Genomic DNA, 26805 nt, shown 5'->3' on the forward strand with positions numbered 1-26805 from the left:
CCCTTACCCCATTCCCCCCACCACCCAGGAACCCCTTATCCCATCCCCCCTCCTCCTGCTTCTATGAGGGTGTGCACCCACCTACCCCCTACTCCTACCTCCCCACCCTCAGATTCCCCACCCTCACTCAGTGTTCAGCCTTCATAGGACCAAAGATCTCTTCTCCCACCTATGCCCAACAGACGCTGATATGGATGACAGGAAGTGCATGCTGACAGCAGCCTGATAAGGCTGTCTCCTTAGAGGTTCCCCAGAGTATGACATACCCAGAGGCAGATACTCACAGCTAACCATTAATCTGATCAAGGGTTCCCAATGGAGAAGTTAGAGAGAAGACTGAAGGAGCCGAAATGTTTGGTGGCTTCATGAGGAGAGTAACAATACCAACCAGCCAGAGCTCCCCAGGGTCTAAACCACCAGCCTAGGAGCACATAGGGAGGGACACATGATTGCAGCTGTATATGTAGATTTTATACCTTTATTTGTAAGAATCTTTGACTATGTGTATGTGTGTGCACCACACACGTGCAGTGTTCATGGAGATCAGACAGTTTAGTAAAATCCACTGGAACCGAGGTTCAACACAGCTGTGAGCCACCATGTGGAAGTGCTGTTAACTAAGGAACCATTTCTCCAGTCCCTGATGCACGTGTCTTAACTGTTAATGATATACACAGTAAATCTCACATTCCAGTGATACATAGACCCTTCTTTTGGACACATTAGTAGTCTAACATAATCATCTGTCTTAATTTGGCTCCCACATGCTCATGACGAATACTATTGTATATTTGTATATCTAAAAAGAATACCAAGATCATCAAAATAAACCTATGAGAATTAAAATGCTTAATTTGAACTTTTTACAAAATCAATGTGATTTCATAATTTTTGACTTGAAAAATACATTAAAATCATGCCTCACTTGGATAAATAAGATAGAAACACAATAAGATATACACAGAAAGCAATCAGAAGACAGATTTATCACTCAAAGTGAAATAATTTAATAAATATCTTTTTTCCTTAATAAGATTAAGTATCTTGGAAAGTTCCTTTTGTTATTTTTCTATTTCAAAAAGGCAATCATCTTGTGTCTGAAAGAGAGGGGAAAATTACATTGTTGTAAGACTCAATGCTGTTATTATCTATTTAAGATTTCCAGCCAAACCAACTGAAAGATATTAAAAATAAATTACCAGCATGCAATTACCATAGGTAGATCTTGTGCTGTCACCAAGCGATAATGGAAGAATGGCAGACGAGATGCACAGTTGATGAGGCATTATTCTAGGTCCAGAACATGCTTCCAGATAAGTCAGAAGCTACCTAATTAACCCAACAGACATCCTCCCCATGAGAAGGTTTGTCTCACATCTATCACCTGAGGATTTTATCTGGTTTATCAGGAGCTTACTATGTAATTAAATTATTTCAGTGTTGAGTGACCACATCTCTAGTGAAGCCAATGGAGGACCCAGAGTGCTTCTCGATGGGAAGGCAGCTACAGGGCTGTGAACAGCAGATGTTCCCTGAGGCCTTAGCTTTGACCAGGCCAAGTGCTCTGAAATTCCCTGCGCCTCTTCTAGAACCCTCCTACTCACATGCATCCGATCTTTCTATTAGATGCTATGCATGCTCTTCTGGAGGAGTAATCTTAGAATGTATTTTTCCTAACATGAATTCTGATATTAAAATATTTTACAAAAAAGAAAATATTCAGGTTTTCAGAAGCATTTAAAACTTGTGATTCTTTTTTTTCTTTTTGTATGTTTTGATCATTAGGAATTTAGTAAACAATGTTCCTCCTAAGCGTTCACTGACATGTCATGTCATGTGATGTGGTGTGTGTGTGTGTGTGTGTGTGTGTGTGTGTGTGTGAGAGAGAGAGAGAGAGAGAGAGAGAGAGAGAGAGAGAGAGAGAGAGAGAGAAGGAGGGCACACAAAATGATGGGTGAGAAGAGACAAGGGCCAAGGGCTTAGGTAATCCTAAGGTGTGTGCTCATAACTGAGTCAGGAAGAAGCAGAAATCACTGGGAAGTTTTGCTGGAGGGATATTTTATATTTAAGCACATGAAACACAATTGCGCGGTAGCACAAGCATGAGATGATGTAAGGTTTATGGCGGTTCCATACTCTTCCTGGCCAGATGAGAATGTGTGGTGCAAGGATGGAGCTGAAGACAGATTGCCAAAGCATGATCACTAACACCGTGCTTTGAGTACACGGAATGCAAAAGCTCAGCCTTGCACATGCACTTCCAGAAACACAGTAAATAAGGGCTTTGAAGGAGGTGTTTTAGGGAGCTTTGATGAGGATTTGTCTATATAGAAAAACCAAGAAAGTTTTGTCAGTTGGTTTATGTACATGTCTGTGCTAAAAAGTGTAGAAGTATATGCAATTATTGAGGGTAGGAAGGCTAAGAAAATGTCTGCAGACATACTTATGCAATTGGGGATTTTCACTATATTGTGACATGGCTAACCCAGAGCTCCTGCTTATTATATTCAGGGAACACTTGGAGTTTTCTTGTGTGTGTGTGTGTGTGTGTGTGTGTGTGTGTGTGTGTGTGTGTGTGTTCAATGTGCTATTTCTCATAAAACCATGTAAAGTAAAATGCTATTATTATCTTATTTTAGTACTGAGGAACGTAACTCAGATATGTAAGTTGCCTGGTGACACATACTGTAGTACTCAGGATATATCATGTCTGTATATTTAATTAGCAGCACTTCCACACCACCCGAGGAGAGGTAGCGCCCAGGAACAATCATCATTAAGGGTTCAACATGATTGTGAGAGATGTAGTCTCAGAAAATTAGTGTGAAACCTCACAATGTGAGACATTTGTGAGCTGAAACAAGGGAAGCTGGAGAAGGAAGAAGACAGGAAATGTGTAAAAAGGTAGGTGCCTTAAATCCAGTAGCAGTCTGCTTAAAACAGGAACAGCGGCAATCTTACAAAGTGCAAAGGCGATAGGAAATTATCAATGTAGTAACAGGAGATTTCCACAAGAAGGGAAACAATTTCTTTTATTTAAATTATTTTGTTTTTTAATTTAAACGTATATGTTTAAATTGCATTTTTGTTTATGCTCCAGGAAGAGCAGAAAGGAATCTTAACTTCTGCATCATCTCTCCAGGCCCAGACGAAAACATTTCTAAATTAAATAGACCCAAAAAAACATTTATAATGAAGTGAATGAGGGAAAAAAAAGATCTATAAGTGTATAAATTTTCTGGTTTCATTATTCTCACAGATGCCAATTTGAGATTGGTCTTTCTGTTTACAATTTTGATTTTTCACCTCTCTTCCTCTCCTCTTCTCCCTCTCTTTCCCTCTCCCCCTCCCCCATCTCTCTCTCTTCCTCTCTACCTTTCTCTCTCTTGCTTTTCCTCCCACTCTACCTCTCTTCCCCTCTCCCTCTCTTTTCCTCTCTTCCTTCCCTCCCTTCCTCCCTCTCCCTCCCTCCCATCTTCCTCTCTTCTCTCTCCTTCATTTCGTTTCCTTTTTTTTCCTTATTCGAGGTGAATTTGCACACCGCCACTCAGACTGGTTTCAGTTTGGGAGTTAAATGACTCTCCAATAGTCTCTCAAAGTAGCTGCGACTGTAGGCCACTGCAGAAACATCTTCCTGTTCCCTCTCTTAAGAGGCCACTCCAACAGTCAGGCCACATACTTGAAGCCTAAAAACTTACAAACCGAAAAACACTTGTCTACAAGGCAACCAGAATTTGATAGTGCGTTAGAAATCTGGGCTCTAGGTCCTGACAAGCTATACCCCAGAATCACTGGAGGACACCTGTCTGATTTTGAGTTCCACATGTAAACCATCACTTGTGAAGCAGATCAGTAACAAATGTCTATGCTGAGAACATCACTCAAACTGCTACTGGCAGCTGCTACTCTAAACCAAGAAAAAGGTTTTCAGAAACATCGGGACCAATACGGAAGTGAGCAGCACAGTGCATGTTCAGTGCAACCAGCACAGGCTGGATGGGAGGAAACAAAGTTTTATAAATGGAATCCAAGTGAGAAATGTCCACGGTAAAGGAAACTAGGTAGTATAAATAAGACAATGAATAACTTTAAAAAAAAACACTGTCTCACTATGTTAGTCTGCTAATTAGATCTTATAACTGCCCCCCCCCAAATTAATTTCGCTATACCCATAGACTACTGCATCTCTCAGACTTCATCAGAGAAGTTTCTTTGCACGGTGGACTGTAATTAACATAGAAACTCACACATCACAGTTGCTAAGAGCATCTGTGAAGGACTTAATCACAAATATGAGACCTTACATTCCCCATCTCCAAGGGTCGTCTCCAACATGACAGAAGAGACTGCTGGAACGATTGTAAGAACCAGCGATCAGAAGGACTAGAACAAAGCAGTGTCTTCGAGACACGGCAGGACCCTTGCACTTAGCAATCCACAGCAGCTGTGGTTCCCAGCACAAAGTCAAGCCAGTCAACATTCAAGTACAGAGAGGGATGGGGCTTAAGAGCTTCACCAGTAGTTGAGGCTCTATAGAAATTTGATGGCTTTTTTGGGGAGACAGAGTAAGTAGGTTAAACATGCTCCAGACCAACCATGATCTATATTCATGGTAAAGAATATAATAAAAATTCATTGTATGTACATATGAAAGTATCAATAAAATATGTTTAAATTATTTTAAATATGTAGACACATAAATATTTAAACAGGCATATAAATATATTTATATACATACTACATAAATATATAAAATAAATTAATATTTAAAATATTAAAATCATACAATATAGACATAGCTTACTGACAATCAATTTTAAAATCAATCAGTTGACAGAATTAAATGGCTTCATATTTTGTATTGTTGAAAGGTCAAAGTTTACCATGTAAGGAAGGAGGCCAAGAGCAGGGCATTTGCTGCGTTATGTAAAATGGCATGGCAACATGTTGGTGTGAAGAAATCATGTAAAGGTAGTGGAAAGCATGTTATTGAAATAAAATGGCATGTTATCTACTGTGAGATATTTATCTATAGTAATGAGAAATCAAGTGCTTATGTAAAACTTATTAATTCTGCAATAAGCAATACAGTACATATCCTTGGCATGCAGATGTATGGATCAGTTCTAAAGCAGAAACAATTCAAAGCATTAAACTCCTTCTCTGTGCATTGTGGGATTGCAGGCTGGGAAAGTGAGGGATTGTCCAAGAACATAAATCCTTTCGTTTAGGATGTATACCTTGAGAATTAAATGTACAAAATATATTTAGTAAAACCATGTATAGCCTACGTAAGCCAAAGCAAATGTTCTAATCCTTTCTAATGTGGAAGTAAAGGGGTTTCTTGGTGGTTTGAACAGGATTGTAATCTACTTTTTTCTGTGTTTTCTTATGCGGTCTTCTAAACATAGTATTGCTTAATAATACAGTTTCTTCTCTGCATTCAAACCTACGTCTACAGGAGCAATTATTTTATTATATTGTCCACCCAGACTAGTGTTTAACATTCAGACCACAGGGAACCTTTTGCTTTAAGTTGGGGCTTCTGGTAGCATTTCTCAGTCTACTTGCTAGAGACTTTTGACGAAGTTGGAATGACTGTGCTCCATAAACTCTTCCTGTTACTTTCTGACTCTACAACCATTTTCCTCTGAAAATAAGCTATTTTCAAAAGCACGTTTGGTAATGGCTTATAGTTCTTTTAGTATATTTTCTGCAACACTGAAGGGTCCTGTAATGTGTATAACAGAAACTTCAGTATCCAGCCATTGTCCAGCTACACTGTCTTCTTATGGTTGTTTGTGTGTGTGTGTGTGTTTAATAGCAGGCAGGTCAGTGTTATTATTTATAGTATCTATTCCTTATTAATAGATTGATATTCTAAGTCAATAAATGAACAAAATAACTCTCAATTTTTAGGTTTTACCATTCTTAGATAATAGAAGTCATATTTTATTCAAAGGTCTGGATCTTTCTCTTAATTGTAAAAATTTATTTTAAAGCAATATATTTTATCATAATTAAATTCATCCCCAAATCATATAATACATACATATACATACCACAAAATACAAAAATCTGGTAAGACTATTTCATTCTAGTGAATGTACCTGACAAGTACTTTGTTCTGTTTTAATATGATGTTCCTAAAACCACCTCAGAATCATCTGGGGTTATTATTAAGGGTGTCAGACTGCTACATATTCAGTTTTGAATCATAACTTTTTAGGGTTTAAACATCCATTTTCCATTCAAAAAAATTGCTATGTATTTGCCCTCCCTTTACAAAGTTTAGAGTTGGTTCTTTGTTTGAACTCTGGCAAAAGTATCATGTAGGCAAAATGTTAGAATATTTCCTGTTCATTTAGTGAATCACTTCATAGACATGATATAATGTGCCTTCTGATTGTGCGCATTGTGGCAAGTCCTGGACACATGGAGAAAGGAATGTCCTAGCTCTTAGAGTAAGATACGGAACTTGGTATGTAGGATACTTGCATATTACTTAGGAAATTAATGTAATTTACATAGGTGCATACTGATCTCTCCACAGTGCATTTAGTGAGATTCTATGAAATGAAATTATGCTCCTATGAGGTAGAGATTCAGACACTTCAAAAGCCCAGATGTTGACAGAGAGAAGTTATTGTTATTCAGATGAAAATCTTAGCTGGACAAATTGTGCATTTATTTTTACATGCTTTGTACAATTTCCACTTCAACCCCGAAGGTCACAAGAATGCATTTTGTTGTTCATGTGTAAGGCCACCAATATAGTTCACTTTATTTGGATGACAAAGCACTGGGTTCCGACTACTGAACTGCTAAATTTGCCTCTGTCATTTTCATTTCCTCTGCAATCTTGAAATTGTGGCTAACAATCAGAGCAGAGTCGCAGTGGCCTTGAAAGGACCCAGATGTGCTCTTTGGTTAAAAAAAAATGGAGATTAAGTTTCTCTCCTATCAAAGAGCACACTGGAGTAATGTTTTTTTATTTACCATACATTACTTTGTAGGAATAATAAAAGTGTAGTAAAAGTTAGCCCAAAATAAAACACTTTCTTTTTCACCATGTTTAGTTATATTTATTGGGAGCTCTTCAGTATACACATGTGCACACATGCACCTGCATATGTATGTGAGTAAACGCGCGCTCGCGTGCGCACACACACACAAACCTATGAAGGGTCAAATAAACTATACTATAGATCTGCACCTACTTTTACTATGGCTTGAATAAAAACCTATTCAAGGTAAACTATTTCTTTCACTGACAAACGACAAAATTCTCAATCTTCAATACCTTCTTAAGGTTTGGTAAATTTTCAGATTCAGTTTTTATTCTTTCCTTTTTTGTTTAACCAATAAGCCATCCCACACATATCATGGAGAGGTAGTATCCTTGGCTAGCCTCAAACTCATGGGAATTCTCCTGATTTTACCTTTGAGTGCTGGGATTATAAGCATGAGGGTTCATTCTCAAACTGGAATTATCAACTTTCTAAGTATTAGGAATTTATGCATTGTAGGTTAAATGCAGATGATTTCATAAATTTACATATTGGGTCTTCTTATTAAAGTTTAGTTTTTATAAACTAATAATAGTTTAAAAACTCAGCAGAAAGTTATGTAAATATGTTAGAACTATAGATGAATATATATATATGCAGTTTATAAAATAAATATATAAATTGAGATTTTTTTTCAATAGAAAATTGAAGTTGATTTAATGTACACATGTTGCACCCGACACTGGAAAAATGAAAATGCTATTTCCATAAAACAGATTAAAAGTACATTCTATCTGTATTTTAATATAGCAACACCTCCAGGTTTCAAATCGGAATCCCAGCACTTTCATTGCGTAATTAATTTACAAAAACTACACTAAAGGGCAATGCTAACAGAGCACTGCGCACCTCACGTATGCGGCTTGGCTTTTGTGGAGAAAAGACACAGTCTCTTCAGCACAAGTCCCAGTTTGTGAGTCTTCCACTTCAGAATACTCAACAGTTTCCTCTGCAGAATCAAATTCCTGACTACCCAGTGATTCAACGTTATCCCGTAGTTCATTACTCAGCCTCTTAATTATCTCTGCTTTGTACTGTGTGTTCTGATACTTCTGCCAAGTCTTCAGCCTCCCTTTACGGACAGGTGATCTCACTGTCTTTTTGTTCAATTTCTTTATGAAGTTTCTTATTCTCAGAGAGCTTTCCTCCATTTTTCTACCACTTCTTTTCAATCCTGAGAAGATGGATTTTCGTTAATCATAAGATCAAATGCATCCTGGATGATGTCTCCTACATCTTTGTTTTCATTAGCTTCTGGACCACAGCTCGATGTTGTAGATGTTAGTTGATCACCCTAAAGCTTGCTTTTGGACTCGCCTTTTGGTAACTCATTTTCTCTGCCACCAAGAGACCCAGCTGCAGAAGGCCGAATTATCTTCAGCATTCTCTTTGGAACAGGGCTATTCTTTCACCTTCTCTTGGGATCCTTCCTGTTTCTACTTCATACAGGGATTCATTTTTCAGAGACTACAGTGTTGGGTTCCCAGCAAGCCTAAGAGTGAGAATGGTACAAGCCCCTGACACCGCCACCAACAATGCCAGAATGACCTGGGCTTGTAGAGTGTGGGCAGGTCTCTGACGCAGCTTTAATTTGTCATTTTTTTTTAACCCCTAAATATTTTTCCTACACTTACAAATATATCAAATATTTATTGTCTAATTATACAGGGTTCATAGAGAAAACTCATTTGTAAACATAATCTGCTGTTTTTAGATTGTGTTTTTAGATTTAGATCTTCTTTATTATTTTATTATTTTATCTATTAAATGACCAATAAGTAAAAAGAACAGTTGTATTTTCTTTAAATGAAAAAAAAAAAAAAAAAGAAAAACAAAATAAGTTTTTTAGGATTCCACACAATCCCTTTGGCTTCTAACTTAAACTTAAAGCCAGAAAATGAGCTGTTTTCTTACAAATGCTTGCAGTGGGAGGATTCAGTATGCCTTGAGGTGTTTTCTGTGTGCAGACTCTTAGGACTCACCCAGCAGTTGTTTCCGTTTGTCTTCAACAGGAAGCAGGAAGGTGGCCAGGGCTTTGAGAATGGTGGAGAAAAACACTTTATATAGAAATATTCTTCAATAAGACAGTAACATGCACTAAATAATTCTGTGTAAAATGTTAACCTCAAAATTAACTCCTCTCCTTTTAAAATCATTTTTTGGGGGAGACAGGGAATAAAATTTATTTTACTCTTTCAGCATTCAACCTTCAAACTCCCCTTAAATTTTTTTGAGTGTGTGTGTGTGTGTGCATGTGTGTGTGCAGGTGTGTGTGACAGAGAGAGAGGGAGAGAGAGAGAGAAAGAGAGAGAGAGATAGATAGAGAGAGAGATAGAGAGAGAGAGATTCTGGTCTCTTTTAAATGGAATCCACAAGCATGCATTGAGGAAGCAGAACTGTGTATGAGGTAAGCTCTGCAGAAGAATTTTCTCATGTTGAATTATTTTTGGCAGAGGTAACTTGTTTGAACTGTAGGCTTCAAATATTCTTTATATTGAGAGTTATTTTATGAAGAAGTGTGCCCTGGAAGCAAATGATAATAGAACAAGAGTAATCTCCCTCCCTCCCTCTGTCTGTCTGTCTGCCTGTCCACTTGTCCGTCGGTCCCTCCCTCCCTCTCTCCCTCTCTCTTTGTCTGTACGTAGAAAATTTTAAAGGAAGTCATTCAGCTGTTTTTGCATAACAGATTTGGTTTCTTTATCTAAAGTCAGCACCATTGGGAAGAAACTCTTAAAATTTCCTAGTAAAATTAAATAAAAACACATCCTAGGGCTGGGAAAATATCTCAACTAGAGGAGGCAATCCTAGGGCTTCCTGGCCAGCCATTCTAACTGCATTAGCAAGTCTCAGGTCCCAGGGAGAGATACTGTCTCAAGAAAAAAAATTAGTAAGGCAGATGTTTTACCAGGAATACCAGGGGGCTTCTACATATGGGCATGCTCACACTCACATACATATGACCACACACACACAACATAGTCAAAAACAATATTAAAATTAGTAAAAACTTTAAATTTGAAAAATTTGAATATTTAAAGATTTTTTTTTAAATCCCACAACAAAGCAGATTCTAGCATGTAATTCCTATGCCAATCATCTTTAATGCTTCTCTGTTATTTTCTTTTTTTCCCTAATATAATATTTTTATTGATTTGGGAATTTCACATCATGCACTCTGATCACACTCACTTCCCAGTTCCAGGTCTGCCTCCCAAACTCCTGTGTTCAAGACCCCTCCCCCCCCCGAAGGACAAACCAATTCCAATTTGTGTTACCCACTGGAGCATGGTCAAACTCCCACTGGCCAGCCGCTTAAATAAAACTGAGTCCTTCACCACCTGTGTCCCCATCAGAAGCGATCAATTGTAGAGAGCTACACTTCTGCTCTTTATCACAAATTTTAAGAGTTCTCTTCAATGATTTTCTGTCTAGACTGATACTTTTTTTTTTTTTTTTTTTTTTTGTCGAGGCTGGGTAGGGGTTGTCACAGAAGCCTTGTATGTCCCTATTTCTCAACTGTGAGTTTTCAGTTATAGATGGCATTGCAAAAATAGCTTGCCCTTTGTAGTCAGCAGGAACATGGATCATGGATTTCCATATGGCTTTTGGAGACAGCATGGACCATAGACATTCACATGGTCTCCAGCATCAGCACGTGCCACTGACTTCAGCCTGGTCCTCCGGTAGCCCTACAGACCATGGACATCAACATGGCCCTCTGGCACAGCATGGGCAACAGATATGGTCATATCCTTCTGCCAAAGCACAGGCTAAGGGCTACATGGCTTCAGGTCAACATGGTCCATGGACAGCCATGTGATCCCCAGCAATAGCCTGGGCCATGGGCATCAACATGGGTTCAGGTGGCAGCAATGACCACAGACATTTTTATGGCTTTTGGAGTTAACGTGGGCCACAGACATCAACATGACCCTTGGGTGCTGCAGGACCATGGACCCAAACATGGCCCATGGTGGCAGCAGGAAGTACAGACATCAACATGGCCACCAGCAGCAGTCTTCTGTTTTTTCTTAGAAAGTGCAACATTTATGAAATCTTTTTGTTGGAGAAATTAATTTATACTTTTATTAGCTTTCTAATTTTTCTAATAAGTTAAACATAGTGTTTGTGACTAAAATAGAGGTATAAACAAAGCTGAAGGGAGCACCAACTTCGTGACTTGCTTCATACCGTCACATCTTGATATATTTCTTGGGATGTGTGGACCTATCCCATTTGTTTTAAAGTCTCACAGAATGAATCTATTATAACTATTTAGCCACAGACATTGAACTACTTTTGTTTTCCCCATACTTTTTAAAGCTATTTCAAAAAAATACATTTTTGTTGAATAAATGTCCTAAAGTTCAACTTCTAATTAGTTTTCTTTTCATTACTTTTATTTTTCCATTTCTTTTTCCTTCCTTTCCTCTTTTTCCTCTTTATCCTCCCCTCCCCTTCTCTTCCTTCCTTCCTTCCTTTCTTTCTTTCTCTCTCTTTCTTTCTTTTTTCTCTCTTTCTTTCTATATTTTTGAGACAGACTATCGCTGTGTAGCCCTAGCTACCTTGGAACTTGGTGTGTAGATTAGACTGACCTCATACTGAGATCTGTCTGTTTCTCCCTCTCGAGTGTTCAGATTACAGGCAATGTACCACCATTGAAGGCATGCCTGGACTAATTAGTTTTCTTTTCTTTTTCTTTTTTTAGTGAGATGTTTGCAATTATTTGAACAGTCAGACATTTGAATCCAAATAAGACATAGAAGTCTAGCACAGTTTTGGAAAGAGAATCCTTGTTTAACGTTCTAGGAAGTAAAGGACTACTGGACCTATCTGACATATAGGACACCCGACATAAGTAACACTTAGTTTAAAGTGGAGTATCTAGACAATCACACTGAGACTCTGAAAGTGCTTTGTGAGCATCAGAGTAATGTTTATGTTTACATATATGCATATGCATTTTTATGTGTATGTACACATATATAAGTTTATCTATATACATGTAAATCAGCCCTTCAAATATCTATTATTCTGAAACAGAATTTATAAACACATGAATACAAAAATCCCATGTAAGCTATATTATTTTCCAACCAGCATATCTGCAGGAGAAAAGGCAGTCTGCAATAATGAGAGGCCATCTAACCATCTCATCTGCCAAATAAGGACCATGTCCTCCTCCCTTACTGTGTCAGATAACTCTGACAGGACAAACTTGGAGAAACAGGGAAAGCAGAAAGATCTGCTTATAATAAAATAAATGTACATTTTATAATAAAATGTACTTTAAATCATAATTTGCCATAGTTAATTTATGAAATTCTTAGATTAGATACATTTCAATATCTTAAAATTAGCCATGAATAGGTATGCAGAAAGCTAGCATCACGAATATTCAACCATCAGCAGTACATGAAATATCACTCATTTATAGACCTAGACCAATATCTAGTGAACAATTTTATATATTTAACACTTGAAGCATGATGGAGAACATAATAGGCCTTAATATTGCACTATAATCTTTTTTAAGGGGGTGGCCTGTTTTCTGAAGCTTTCACATATATAAAATTATGATTATGGTTAGTTCTTATTATGTTCTCAATCCCTCTTCCAATCCTTCTGAATCTCTATTTCTCTCTAACTAGTCATCCAGCAGGTACACAATTGAAAGATATGACGCACCCCTCCCCAGTGACTACTACTAGTAGCTCCACAGGAAGGAATGGATAAATCTTGTTGGTATTTTCTCTATCACTGGTGGAATGTTGAAGAAGCAACCATGTACAGGTATTTATTGCTGGAATGGAAATGGCCATACTGTATCTAGATGGCAGTGTTTCAAAGTATTCCACTTCATGTAGGAGGAGTTAGAATGGGAAGAGTAAAGAGAGGAAGAGGAGAAGGAAGGGGAGGAAGAGGAGAAGGAAGAGGAGGAGCTAGGAGAGAGACAGAATGAGAGAGGTGGACATGGAGGCTGATGTTCGCTTGTGTGTAGTCGAAGGTAGTTGAAAAATCTAGGTTGTGTATTGGGTTACACTTCTGATTGTATGGGCATCTTGTTATTGATCATTAACAAATATATAAGCCTTTGGATAATCTAAGCATTAGAGTCTCATCTGTACAGAGCCCTTGTGGTTGGTGGGTTAGTCTGGGCAATGCCCAGCCTTGCAGAGACAGTGTGGAAGACTGGCAGAGCATCTCCCATGCTGGCGTCTCATGGGTGGCAGGGCTGATGTCTCTGGCTGGACATTTCTAGCTGTAACGTGCATGTGGCCTCATGGCCTCGAAACATGGTGTCTGTTCTAGGCAGAGACGCTGAGGCCTAGACCATCGGATTAACCAGTGGCAGCCTTTTAAATAATTTTACTACAGCAACTTCTTCCTTTGTCACTCATATATTTCACAGACAAAGAGTAATCAAGTTGGAAATGAATAGAAAACTCAGTCCCTGTTGGTTAGCATTCATAGCGATATAAGGTGCTATGCAGGATGTTGTGGGAGAAAATTCAACAGTCCCACCCAGCTATAGACCATACTTGCTACAATTCCAATTGAAATAAGCCTACTGCTGCAAGAGTTGATGACTATATTAGGATTAAGGAACTGCTTTGTGATTCTATTGGCGGTCTGCTTCACACAAGGGAAAATACATTCGGTACAGCAAACCTCATGATACCCCACTATAACTTTAACTGACTTAATGATACACTCTAAAACTTATACTCGAATTGACTTATCTACTGTCACAATTCATATTTTATTATCCAAATTCATTGCTTGCACCAAATATTCAGTCAGGTGTAATTGCACTTCTAGTGATCTGGAGTTGACTCCATAGTATGAATTTTTAATCTCTATTCAAACCATGTAAATTTGTAAGGATCTATTTCTTTTTGGCCATCTTCTGAAAAGAAAACGAGTTCACTGGCCAAAGTATAGCTCGGTTATATGATCTTTGTTTTATTTATTTATGTGCCTAAATGAGTCAGATGGCCAGTTAATTATATCTCTTCATTCCTTGTGTTTTTTTTTAAATAACAGAAGGGTATTTGGTCATGAGAGATACTCTACATCTCAGAAACAGAAGAGGATGGCAAGAGGTCATCAAAATTCTCAAAAAATGATTCAGTATACAGGCAAATCGGTTGCAATATTGGCTGTAGCATTGAGACACATTTCTTAAGTCCCTATACAATCAGTTATATCTCTTTTAATTGACTGCTTATAAGACAAGCAAAGGCTTTCTAGAAATGGAGTTTTAGGTTACTTAAATCAGAGAATGTTTTCTGTTTTGAAAAGTGGCTGATAATCAAAGGCAGTAGCATACAGGCACCTAAGGGAGCTAGGGATCAAATTATAGTGAGTATTTGAACCAACACAGTGGGACAAAAGGGAAAAACATTGAAAAAATACAGTGAATCACAAAGGGATCCAGAGGTAAGAGCCACAGGACACTGTAGGTGGCTGGAGATGGAAGAGGTGAAAGAAGGTAAGTTGCCTAGCAGATCTCCAGTTTATAAGGATAACGACAACATTAACAGAAACAAGTGTGAGAAAAGGAGATCTGGACTCAGTGCCGCTTAACAACTTTTGAAGAAGGAAAGAAATCTGAGATGATCGGGCTACAGAAAAAGTAAATAATACAAATTAAAGCAAACCATCATTGTGTTTGTCTCCACATGAAGAGTCCTCCACGAACTTTAGTTTCCTTATTTTAATTTTACTTGCTCATTGCTTTTCTTTAGAACATAATATTAAGATCGTTATTTCAATGCAAAAATACAATCACTTTATTTATCTTTCTATCTTTTATTTATTTATTTAACCATGATTTTATTTATGTAAAGCTTCAACCATATATTTGATTGCTATTGTACCTTTCTGAGCACACACATGCACACACACACACATATGTTGATACCTCTGGAACACATGTATAAAGAAGAGTCTTGTATTTGAATTAATAATATAAGGCAATTCTAGATTGTCTACCTAAAACATAAGGACAATAAAAAGGGTCTTTACAAAGGACACTGTGAAGAGAAGTCAGGGATAAGAATATTGTAGCCTCAGGTTATAGAATATGGACACTCACAAGAAGATGAGAAGAACAGGATCCTGACCATACTCTCCAAATATAGTGCATCCCTGACAGTATCTTACCCTTTTAAAGGATTTTTAAAACTGTGTATTTCTATTTTGCCTGCATATATCTGTGTGAGGGTTTTGTTTTACCTGTAACTAGAGTTACAGACAGTTCTGAGCTTCCAATGGGTGCTAGGAATTAAACTTGTGTCTTTTAGAAGAACAGACAGTGTCTGCAACCACTGAGACATTTTTTTCTAGCCTGACAGTCTCTTGTTTACAGACACTGGGTTGGAAAAATAAATTCTTATTTAAAGCAACTAAATTGCAGCAATTTATTATAGCCTCTATTAGAGAACTAAGAGACTAAGACTTTTGATTAGTAAAATTGCTATATGGGGCTGGTGAGATGGCTCATCAGTTAAGAGCACTGACTGCTCTTCTGGAGGTCATGAGTTCAAACCCCAGCAACCACATGGTAGCTCACAACCAACATTAATGAGATCTGATGCCCTCTTATGGGTGTCTGAAGACAGCTACAGTGCACTTACATATAATAAATAAATAAATAGACCTTGGGCTGCAGGGGCCAGAGTGAGTGGGGCTGGAGCAAGAGGGAGAAGGGAAGGGGAAAATTTAAAAAAAAAAAAACAAAAAACTGTTGTAACTCTAAGACCAGAGTGAAAGTTAAAGAAAGTCTACTCTGAACAGTAGAAAAACCCATAGTGGTATTTGAAAAAACTTGGGCTCATTTTCATGTTACTTAAAAATACATGATTTCAAATTTGAATTTTTTTTAAATTTCACTTTGCTTATGGAGGCTCAGAATAAAAATCCAATCCTATTACTTGGAGTTTTATTTTTGTATCTTTCAAAGCATGGTTCCATTGATGCTGATGGATTAAGTTGAGGAGTCATGAGGGATGTTTCATGAGCAGGAGTTCTTTACATACACAGAAAGCATCATGCCAAACATTTGAATGATTGGCATATAATGGCACATGCATAATCAGTATTTAAAAATAGATTTAAATTTCAAAGCAAATAAAAATACATCTTACTTGTGGTTTTGTTTTTGTAACCCCATCTTTGCTAAAGCTATAAAAAGGGAAGAGATTTCTGTACAGCACAGGCTGTCACTGCCTTGGCCCTTTAATTCCAGAGTTAGCCACGCCCCTTTGTGTTCTCCTGCTGCCTTTCATAAAATGCACTGTAATACTGACTTTGAAATATCTTACCTTCTGTCCTAGTTGCTTCAGTCCAATTTGCAGTCCAGTTTTAGTTCTCAGTCTGGGAAGACAATATTTACTTTCTTACACGGCTGTCACCATTAAAGCGCCATCTGGTCTTCATGTTAATTCAGGCGTTTTTGCCATACTGTGGTCTACCCATACTTCTGTTCCGAATAAGTTGTTTCTTAAATTTAAAACCATTCATTAAGATGATTGGTTACTAGGCAAAAGAAAAGCATATATACAGTATTTACTCTAAAATTAACCAGGAAACAGAAAATGAATAAATTAGTAATGCAGCTTCAGATCACAGGGGGAAAGAACAGCTGAAGGAGTATAACCAGAGGAGAGAGTAAAGCTGCACTGGATGGTGATATGTGAGGATGCTTCTCTGACATGGAAACATATCCCAGTTGCAAACACGAAGGACAGACAAAAGCACAGATGAGGATGTTAGAGAGCTGACCTTGTGGAAACACGGGAACAGTCTTGAAAAGCACAGAGAAGAACCTGCCTGGAGAACAGATGGGTAGAGATGGCAAGCCTTGCTGGAACACCTTGGTATTGGGTAGAGGAGTCTCATGGAAGTCAGATGTGAAGATGGTCAGAACAGCAGGAACAAATGGGATTTTCTTCTCTCCCTTTTGGAGGGCTTTCCTGGAAAGCTTAAAACAGAGACAGGATCAATCATTAGTTACTTCTTGAATATATCTGTCTTAAAAATCTCAACCTTTTAACACATATGGGATTTATGAGGCAACCATAGACATTCAAAGTTAGTTCATCGGATTTTCATAAATGTGGGTATTTGTAGGTGTGTTGAAATAGGACAGTTTCAATAGAAGTGCTTATTAATGGTAAGGTTATGCAAACCCAGGAGAGCGGAAGCGAGTATCATTTCCCCAGCAAACACTCTAGAAACTTTATCATATGTCACTATAAAGTCTCCGTGGGCAAAAGGGTGGCAAAGTGTCTAGTGTTGGCATTTGCCATTTATATTGGAGATATGTAACTAAAAACTATACTTCGACTTATTTTTTGAGATACAATAAAAAAATCTTTACAATGAATTGTATACATAATTAGAAAACAGGCTTCTTGGGATTATTTTAAGTGGCAATTTGAACAAGAATCATCTAATCCTAGGTACAGCCTCTGTATATTTAAAACACTCAGAAGGTAATGCTGTTAATTAGTTTAGAAAATTTTGATGTCTTGAACTGGCAGAATTGTGGATTTTTGAATAGAATATAAACTTATGTGAAGGCTATATAGAGATGATTTTTTGATAAGCAAATATTAATTCCCCAGAAATTGTAGAAGAAAAAATAGTTCCATGAAGGCAATGGGGATATTTATAGTCATAACATGTCTAAAAGCCATTCATTGTGTAGTTTTTAGCCTAACAGGTAACAAAGGCTTTTAAGAAACAATTATTACTCATTGACTTAATAAAATTCATAATTCATCTCGGCAAAAATAATATAGGTACTTAAAGATATCATTTGCATTTCAATTATCATTGTGATAGCAAACTATAGTTTAACAGTTTAAACAATCCTTATGATGCTTATCCATTCACTGGTCAGGAATTTGAATAGGATACAGCTGGGGGTTTTAGTCTATGCTTTACAATATTGGGGCTTCAGAGATTCCATTTCTGCAAATGAATTCATAGCTAAGACTCAAAGTATCTAAAGACTTACAGGGTTGGCCCCAGGTATTGGGCTGGCAGAAGTCTAGCACTACTTGCTAGTCTGACTATCATTTTCCTATGGCCTGGCTTCATCATATCCTGATGTTTTGGGAATATATAATTTCCACACAGAGTGAAAACTGACCTGAAAGAGCCTTGGAAAACATAATCTTGAAGTGGAGGTTTCTCGATATGTCAGGTGATATAGACTCACATGTTTTGCTAAGACAGACTCGTGTGGTGTTTTGCTGAGGTAAGACCCATGGTTGGACACTTGATGTTTGGAGAAAGTATAAATAGGACTCAATAGATAGTAGCATCATGCTTGCATAGTTAGCTTTACAACACTTTGTTGGTCTTGCGCTTTTACTGATCTCGGCTTTATTGAGAGAGGCATGACAGAACTTCTGATGTACTGGCTGGTCCTGGTTGTTCTCGCTGACTTGTGCCAATTTGGCTGAGGCTGGTGGATTTTGCTGGATCGTGCCACTGCAGTCGATTTGTGTTTGCTATCCTAACACTACTTACTGGACTGGACTGCTGGTATCCTGACAAATGGAGATGGGAATGGGTCCAAAGAACTACTTCTAAATAGGTCCGCATCCCCTTGTCCTATTTACCATCTTTGCTCTCTTACCTTTGGACACTAAAAGGCTAAAAGGGGAGGGCACAGCATTTGAGAACGCTTATTAAAAGTAGGTTTAAAAATATAGAAGTCTACATAGTCTCCTTTTCTACCCAGTTCTGTCGAAGAAATCCAAATCTTTTCCTATTCAAGGGGAAAGATGTTACATACTGATGCTTGGTCGGTGGTAAGGAAATCACCTGGTATTGTAGAAGGTGTGTGGAAAAGAACACAAAATCACCTGTTAAGTGCATCCTGGTACTGTTGGTAGACTATACAGTATGGCTTATAGAGACAATCATGAAGCAAGTAAGCATCTATTAGTGTAGACAAAGGTTAAAATTTTTATGTTAATTGCACTGGCTATTATTTAGATTTTAAAATAAATTTGATCAGTGTATCACTTTCAAATATCTAATATATAAGAAAATGAAGACAAGGTTGTTTTCAGAAAAATATTTACAACTTAATAATTAGTCTAATTTTTCATTATACATAGCATGGCATCAAATATTATTACAGAAACATACTCATACTATGCATGTACAAAATTATATAGGGAGATTAGTTGATGAAGGTAAATTTGATTTGCCAAATGCAGTTGTAATTTAAAAATTATTTGAATTTAAGAATGACAAAGCAGTGAACTTAATTTTGTCTGCTAATCATATTACTTCTTTTTATATCCTATAATTTAAAATGACATCAGTTTAGTAGAAAAGAAGCAAGCATTAGTCATTAATGGCATAAAAGCATGGTATTACTTTGATGTTAATTACATTTAGAAGACATTTCAATTGATTAACATTGTATTTTATTTTTATGACTTAGTAAGGGTACCTCTGATATTTATAACGGTTTTAGTAGAAAAACTGAAAAGGAATAAACTACCCTTGCTTTTATTTTTCTTTTCTTTTTCACTTTTATTTCTTAGAGGCAATTCTTATAACATTTTTTGTTGTTGTTGTTTGGGTACAAATTGACAGGCAATATTTCAAGGCTTAAAGTTGCTCTCTCTGTTCTCTCTCTCTCTCTCTCTCTCTCTCTCTCTCTCTCTCTCACACACACACACACACATACACACACAGCTTGAGACTACTAACTTAGTAAAAAGTTCTGTGAGTGTGAGATATTTCACACTTCTATAAGTCATATGATACCTACCTTCAATATATTTATCCTTAGAGCCCTACAATAAAACACAGTAAGAAAATCAGGAAATATTAGAAAGACTATGAAAATCACTGAACAACTGTAGCGTGGATACTACTGGAAGAGTGAATGATTACTGAGTCTCAATGAGTTGTGTCTGAAGGTTTTCATGAAGAGGTTCTCCAGTGAACTCTTTTTTTTTTTTTAAACTTCTTTGACAAGATGTGATGCATGTAGGGTTATCTCATGGTGCTGTGTGCCTCAGCTTTGGTCTTACGAAATAGAGCTTCTTGGAGCTAGTCACAGACTTAAATTGGTTGATAGCTGTTTTTAGTCACAAGGAGATAGGAAACCAGTACCAAGAAACCAGTGTTGAGCAGAGCAATTAATTGATTGCTCCATTTGTAGTAGCAAACTTTAAACTTTTCTAGAAAATGTCATTGATGAATATTATGCATTTTTACTATAAACCCTTCCCTTCACTTTTCTACTTCCTTCCACATTTCCCTCTCCCTTCTCATAGTCACATGTGTAAGTGTTTAGGGCTGGCCACTTGGGAACTGACAATTATCAAGTGGCTCATCCCTAAAGAGACTCCTCAAAGGGTCTATAGAGATACTACTCCAATTTAGCAAAATGTTATTAGTAGGCTCGCCTCTGGGATCAATGACTTTTCCAGCCATATATTCTTAGCTAGGTTTACAGTAAGACATGCGTTTCCTTTTATTGAGTGGGCCTCAAGTGCAATCAGACTGCTGATGGCTACCCTTGAGATATTATTTCATCATTAAACATACCATGCCAGGCTTTTCATTATTATAGGTCATGGGATTTACAGCTGGACAGAATTGTTGATAACTTTTCTCCTTAGTTAGCTTAAATAGCAGCTTCTAACAAGAGCTAATCCCCAGGGACAGTGCTTCAGGGTCAGAAAGAGCTTGATTTATGTGGGTGACCAAAATATCTGGTATCAACCATAGACCCTTGATTCAAGTCTTGGCAAACTACCAAGAACAATCCCAAAATTATAGTATTTGAGTGGGTCTTTTTGACTTCTGATCAAAAATTTTAAGGGAGCTCTCCAATTCCTGGGCTTCTAATACAGGCATTATGTCTCCATGTGGAAAAACTCCAATCTGTGTCTCTACCATCTGTATCTATAGCAATATCAATATATCCTATATCCCTCTCTATATATCTATATCTATATACTATGTAAGTAATCTCATCAAAGCTGGATATTTGAAAAAGCCATAAGGACGTTGTTATGAAGTTAGAATTTCTCAGTGATTGAAAGAGTGCCTTAACTTACATTCTGATATTTATTGTGAAGGAAAAAAAAAACATAATTTCAGTCAAAGAACACATACTTCATTTCGCAAGAACAAATTAAAGCAATAAGGAAAAAGAAAGGAAAGAAGGAAGAAAGGAACCCAACTAAGAAACTTGAGAAATGCTGCATATGTAGCAGAAGATGGCCTTGTCAGGTATCAGTGGGAGGAGAGTCCCTTGGTCCTGTGAAGGCTCCATGTCCTAGTGTAGGGGACTGCCAGGGTGGTGAGGCAGGAGTGGGTGGGTGGGTGAGCACCCTCATAGAAGCAGGGTGAGGGGCAATGGGATAGTCAGGTTCCAGAACTGGGAAAGGGGATAACATTTGAAATGTAAATAAGTAAAATATCCATTTTTTAAAAAAAGAAACATGAGGAGTGATATAGTGGGATACGTTGTCACATTTGGCCATTGCTCCAGGAGGAGCCCCCTGGGGACCCATCAGATTTCTCAGCAGAGATGTGCCTGTGACCCACAGAGCTTACCTTGGCACATAATGAAACATCATGAGAGGTATTTTTTTCTAGAGTATCTCAGAACAAAAATTGAAGAATTTACCTTTTCACATTGTTTTCATATTGCATTAAATAAAATTTCCTCCATAACAAAGGAGCTTCCCAGCTCTTCCATTTAGCTTCCTCCAGTAGCTTGATAGCCACAATGGAAGCACCAAAATATTGGTGTCCTCATCAGATTGTATGTCTGTCTGTCTGTCTAAATGCACACATATATATGCATATATATTTTCATGTGAACACATGAGTAATATTTGTTTTCAGAATGGTGGTCACATGGTAGCTAAGTTCTGTCCCTGAACTGCATTCTCAGCCCTGTATTCAGAACATATGTTCTGAACATCAAAATTCAGAAAAAAGCTTGCCTTGTATTATAATATCCCAAATATTTTAATGATATTTATGGCTGTAGTTGATATTTTTACCTATGGTACACTATAGTGAAAATGGGTTTTATAAACATTTATTAAAATTAACCTTGTAACTGTACAATTGAAATATGTTCTTGGGAGCCAAGGATTCTAAAGCCATCACTAAACTAAGAATCTTTCCAATACAACTTAGTAAGTTCTGAGTGAAATACACTGTGTTATGATCAACAGTTTTGTTTGAATACAGTGGTGGGCTGTCTTGGTATTCCTCCCAGATGTCCCTTGGAGGACTCAAGCATTTATCTCTCTGCTATATGCTGGTTATTAATAACTTACAATTGCTGCCTTCAATAGATGATTGCTCTTGTCAGTGTGGAAGTTTCCTTTCTCCCTTTCTTGTCCAATCCCTTTGTGCTCTTTCTTCTGACAACTCTGTCATAATAAATCAGTGTTCAATCCCTGTTTCATATTCTTCTTCTAAGAAAGATACTTGAACTGATTGATAGTAGTCTTTGAAAGAGGAATAATCGGGAATTCCATATTGACTCAGAAGTAGATTGAGTTGTACTTTGTTCAACTACTACGTTCAAAGTATTAGCTTCAAGAACACATCCAACTTTTATAGGTAAAGACATTAGAAGAGCAAGTAGTAAGCAATCTGAGGCATGTGGGATTGCAGGTAGAAAGAGACTGAGAAGAAAGGGTCTGAGGTTTTGAGAAGACAGGTTTGGAGAGCAGAGAGAACCATAAGGAAAGGAGTGCTAAAGAGGTAAAAATGTTCAATAACTCTGACAACAAAGATCCAAATGAAAGAAGAGGACATGTGGCCATGCCTTTAGAAAGAGCAAGATGGTGTTTTACTGAAGTGCTTCCTGTGAAACCCATATCTATCCTTAGACTTTGAGCCTTATATAACTGATCTATGGGGTTGAAAGCCCAGGTACTTATATAAAGATGACTTTGTGAAATAAAATTGAATTTTAGCTTTAATGTTGAGCGACATGCTGAGGCTTGGCCTTGACTTACTAATGGGGGCTTGGTAATATCTGAAATCCTGATGTGACATGTTAAAACCTGGGAAAATTTGTTTAATTTCAGATTTTGTTTCTCAAATGTAATATTGCTTTGGAGGCTTCCTTGATGTAAGAGGTAAGAGTCATATGAAAGTGAATCCCCAGGCATTGGACATGTATAGATTCACAGGGTGGCCTTTCTACTCAGAGCAGAGCTCTGTCTGGACAGCTCCACCCAGCACGGAGTGTCCTGCTTCTTCTGCAGGGCCTGTCTTGATGATGTTTAAACAACACTACATAAAACAAACAAACAAACAAACCTTCCTTTTAAAACTAAGAACATTTTCTTTTATTGAATTTCACATTGCATAATGCAATGCATAATTCAATAAAATATGTTGATTCTCATGTTTTCAGGTAGCATATAATGGTAAATCCAACAGCCCCTGGTGATAGAACTCTATTGCCTTTATCTACATTTATTATTGGAATTTTAATAAGCATGCTCATCAATGAATTATTGATCATTAATATTAAGAGTTGAGAATATTTTGAGTTATGGAAAAATTAAAAAATGTACAGTCTTTACGTTTTCTGTATACTTTGTTGATTCACATTTATTGCAGTCACACGGGTCAAGCTTCCTCATGAGGCCTTTAGATAATGAGTTCACATGAACTTCCCATTTCCTTATAGTACAGCAAAGGAATGAGGACGGAAGGGACAGAGGAACAGGCAGATAGGGAAATGTGCAATGGAGGTAGAGCCAACAGGAAATATGACATAATGGAATGTATAATGTTTAGGTTTTTAAACTTATTATTTCACTTTACATGAACTAGCAAAACAACAAGCAAAAATTGTAAGTTTGGGAAGGAATATATCCTGGATGTATACCCTATTTGCTTTAATAAATGTCATCTCCTCAGGCAAAAAAACCCAAAAAACCAGGACTGGATGGAGAAAATTCTCAGTTCCGTCCTTGCAAGCTCATTTGGCCATTGTCTTATTTACCCAAACTCAGTGGGTAAACATATATTAACAGGTTGGCACTGCCAACTCTTTCCCATTAAGAGATATTTGCCTTTCATTATACAGCTCTGCTTTCAAAGAGAGTATTCAGTGCACAAGTAAATGCTTTTATGTAGGAAGATTTATGTACATAAAGATATATTTCCTTCTCAATTAATGTTGACATGAATGGCATATGTTGAAACAGAAAACACAAGTAAATATTTGCTTGCATTGTGAATTTGACCCACTTGCTATTAGGCAGTTTTTATGAATATATACAATTTTTGCTTATTCATATCTGATGCAATGAATCCCTTAATATGTTTAAGCATTGTCTACATCATACCATTCTGAAATAATTATAATCACATTTTTAGTACCCTTTGAACTGAAATGAAGAATATTTAGGCAAATTCATATATACACTCCATGTTTTCTAACACGTGTACATTAAGTGCTATTTAGTAAAATTTTCCTGTGAAGAACACATAATTCATATTTACTAATATTTTGGTGTCTCCAAATTGATTCATAAAAATTAGAAACATTACACTAATACACAGTCAAATTATTCTACAACAATTTTCACATTAAATCTACATTTAGGGAAGAATTGAAAACCACATCTTTGAGTTGACCATATTTAGTATAGCAATGACAAGGCAGGAGTAAATGTTTGAAGTCTTTTTCTTGGAAAATACAGGGAAGTAAATGAACAGAAACCAGAGGTTTTCTACATTATAGAAACAGTTATAAAGTGTTAGACATAGTCACTTATTTTTGATTTTGTAACCAAACAAACCAAACAATAACATTATTGTGGGACAATAGGAAGATTTCTTTCTTTCCTTAAAAAAATAAATATAAGGAAATTGATACCTACTCTTAAATGTAACTGTCTTGTCCTTAGGCAGCTCACAATGTGTTTAAATTATAGTTTTATTTGTTGGGTTGTAGTGTGTGTGGGTCCTGTTGGGTTGGTGTGTGGGTCCCATGTCTGTCTCACCATGTGGCTAGGGCCTCTCGTGGGGACAGAGGTATGGGAATTTGACCATGTTCACTTCGTGCTGGCGCTGAGTGGACATCAGGCTGTGCGAAGCCGTGGGACTTCGCTCCGGGTGGGGAACACAGTCTGAGATCCCGTGGGGAGCCAGCGCTCTTGGGTTGAGGGTCCCTGGGCAAAACAGTGACTGAGAACTGCTTGGTTCTCAGGCTCCTGGCTCTCAGACTGAAGTGGGGGTGTACAGGCTGGATAGGCCTGCAGCCGAAGCAGGGAGGGGGAGAAACCCTGGCTCTGTCCTGAGGGGAGGAGAGTTCTTGGTTGCAGCAACTCTCTTGGCTCTGTGGTGGTTGTTTTGGCTTGCTTGTTTGGGTTGCTGGGCCTCCATGGCTGGAAGTATACAGATGTCATCAGCGGGAGATTAGATGGCAGCTCGGTAGTTGAAACCCTTCTCCACTGTTCCCCATGATGGATTCCAAGGAAGAGAAATAGGCTATGGTCTTAACATATTTATTGTCATGGCGAAAAATGGTTGAAACTATAACCTAGCATTCTCAGGGTAAACCTGAAGTTAAATACCTTTTGCAAAAAGGAGGGTCTGGGAAGAAATGTTTAATTGGCAATGTCCTCTGGCCCTTAGGTATCTCATTAATATGGAGATCTGTATGGAGGTTCTGAAGCCTGTAGCCATGCCCTCTACCTGTGGAGGTGCTAGGGTGCATTGTCCAATGTGACTAGAGGACCTCACTCTATGGAGGTCTGTGGCCTCGAGTCGGGAGCCTGGAGTTCTGGGAGCGTGGCGAAATGCATGCTGTCCCTTAGGGTCACCTGGGGTCTCTGGCGATTTCTAGCCGGACTTCAACCAGAAACCATGCTGTCCTTTCACGGTTCGACATTTATTTATTTTATATAGTGAATTTTGTAGAAATGTGGCTTCTAACATGAGTAAATTTTTCTGACTTCATTTTTCAATCATAAGATCTACGACAAACATTTAGTGAACATATATGCGTCTATTGAAGCTAAGAAGTAGAGATTGCTGTCTCTAACACCAAAAGGTAATAGAGTCAGTTTTTAATTTCATCTAGAAATTGATAGTCATAAGAGTGATGCTTTTTATGTTACTCATTGAAAAACATTTTATTATATTTATTACATACAGGTTACGATTTGTATACAGTTATTGCCTAAGACAAATGTGCTATTTTATGAAGTATATATTTATATTATAGAACACAGTTGTCAAAATATGAATTTGGGTGGAAATTTTTCAAAGTACTACTTTATTTGAATAAGAATTGTATCCTAAAGACATAGTCTGTGTATAACAAAATCAAATACTTTTGGTTTTTATTTATAAGTAGGATATGTTTCTATACTTTACTTTTGGTTTCTATTTATAAGTAGGATATGTTTCTATACTTGATCATTGTGAATTGTTTGATTTTTGCTGTAATGCTCTTAACTATGCAAGTTTTCACTTATAAGGAAGAAAAGCACACAAAAGTTGTTTGCATGACAATATTTTTATCGGATATTTTAATTATTTACATTTCATATATTATACCCTTTCCCGGTTTCCCTTTCAGAACTTCCCTCCTACCCTACCCCCTCTCTCTGCTTCTATAAGGGTGCTCCCCCCCCCCAAGTCTGCCTCGCCACCCTGGCATTCCCCTACACTGGGCCATCGAGCCTTC

At 37.4% G+C, this 26805-nt stretch overlaps 1 pseudogene; it reads right to left on the reverse strand.

Moving 5' to 3' along the window:
• Positions 1–7900: 7900 nt before the first annotated feature.
• LOC117717628 (geminin pseudogene) lies at positions 7901–8527 on the reverse strand (annotated as a pseudogene).
• Positions 8528–26805: the final 18278 nt, after the last annotated feature.

The sequence above is a fragment of the Arvicanthis niloticus genome, chromosome 12, assembly GCF_011762505.2.
Source record: "Arvicanthis niloticus isolate mArvNil1 chromosome 12, mArvNil1.pat.X, whole genome shotgun sequence".
Classification (NCBI taxonomy): Eukaryota; Metazoa; Chordata; class Mammalia; order Rodentia; family Muridae; genus Arvicanthis; species Arvicanthis niloticus.